The following is a 1,402-nucleotide window of genomic DNA, read 5'->3' as shown; positions in this document are numbered from 1 at the left end:
AGAGAGAAAGAAAGAAAGAAAGAAAGAAAGAAAGAAAAGAAAAGAAAAGAAAAGAAAAGAAAAGAAAAGAAAAGAAAAGAAAAGAAAGAGAAAGAAAGAAAGATTGTATCACCGAAGTAACTGGTGGGCCACCAGACCAGCACGTCTTCCCTGGCACAAGCCTAGAGAAGGGATTGTCTCTCCCGAATAGTCCCCCAGAGGCAACCACTGGGTATCTCCCTGAAGGATGTACTTGATGGTCCCCTGTTCCTGTTTCCCCTTCTGCGGTATCTGATCTCTCAGCTGAGGACTATTATTCTAATGAAAAACACTTCCAGGAAATCAGTCCAAGACAGATTTAATTTGATGTGGAAAAGAATTTCAAATGCACATTATGTCCATCGGAAATTATGACCAGCTTTAGCTTTCAAGTACCCAGATCTGAAGATGCCACAGCGCTTTGAAGGACACAGGGAGGAGTACTTCCTTGTTTTTTGGGTTTGGTTGTTGTTGTTTTTTTTTGTTGTTGTTGTTGTTGTTGTTTTCTTTTTTTTCAGGAAAAACTGAAGAAGAAAAAGAGGAGACATCCTTCCCCTCCTCCCAGGGAAAAGCCGGTTCTGATCCACATAATCACAACCTTTGCACGGGCCGTGCCTAGCTGTGCGCTGAAGCCACAAGGCTACATGTGGCTGCTGGAGGCTGCCTGGAAGAGCCCAGCCTGCACAGGAAGAGTGCATCTGGTCCCCAGAGGTCACCTCTCTCAACCCACACTCTCCTATAACACTCCCCTGCCCAGGAGCCCTCGGCCTCCCCACCTCAAAGCTCTGAGCTGAGAATCGAGACATCCCCAACCCCTCTTCACGTGACTTTCCAAATCCAGTCCCCGCATGCGCCCTCAACAAACCATGCCTTGTATCCTCCAGGTTTGTCCAAAGCGGGTCACCAGACGACACTTCACCGAGCTGCGGCCAATCCTTCTCTCCGCCCCTACCACCCAGAAGGGGACAATTTCTAGAGCAAAAAGGGACCTAATCAGCACAGTACCTAAGTTCCGGGATAATAAAATAGAAAGATTAGATGTACTTACGTGCCACTGCCTCTCATCTCTCAGTTTTTCTTTTTTTTTTTTTTTTTTTTTTAAATTTTTTTTCAACGTTTATTTTTGGGACAGAGAGAGACAGAGCATGAACAGGGGAGGGGCAGAGAGAGAGGGAGACACAGAATCGGAAACAGGCTCCAGGCTCTGAGCCATCAGCCCAGAGCCTGACGCGGGGCTCGAACTCACAGACCGCAAGATCGTGACCTGGCTGAAGTCGGATGCTTAACCGACTGCGCCACCCAGGCGCCCCTCTCTCAGTTTTTCAAGACCCAACCTCAAGGTTCTTCTTAGTTGCGCTTCCTGTGTGCTGGGCTCAGAGGATAC

The 1,402-nt window shown here is 47.7% G+C and overlaps 1 long non-coding RNA gene across 2 annotated transcripts; it reads right to left on the bottom strand.

Annotated features, from left to right (window-relative positions):
- Positions 1-320: 320 nt before the first annotated feature.
- On the bottom strand, positions 321-1,096 carry LOC121032676 (uncharacterized). Of its 2 annotated transcripts, XR_005791428.1 has the most exons (3): positions 1,067-1,096; positions 884-990; positions 321-542 (listed from the first exon to the last, which is right to left on the bottom strand). It is a non-coding gene; the product is annotated as an uncharacterized LOC121032676 (long non-coding RNA). The 2 variants fall into 2 exon arrangements; XR_005791427.1 differs by having other exon boundaries at positions 321-990.
- Positions 1,097-1,402: the final 306 nt, after the last annotated feature.

The sequence above is a fragment of the Herpailurus yagouaroundi genome, unplaced genomic scaffold, assembly GCF_014898765.1.
Source record: "Herpailurus yagouaroundi ecotype Mexico unplaced genomic scaffold, PumYag 142, whole genome shotgun sequence".
Taxonomy (NCBI): Eukaryota; Metazoa; Chordata; class Mammalia; order Carnivora; family Felidae; genus Herpailurus; species Herpailurus yagouaroundi.
The sequence above is the reverse complement of the archived record's forward strand: the minus strand, read 5'-3'. Positions and strand labels throughout refer to the sequence as shown.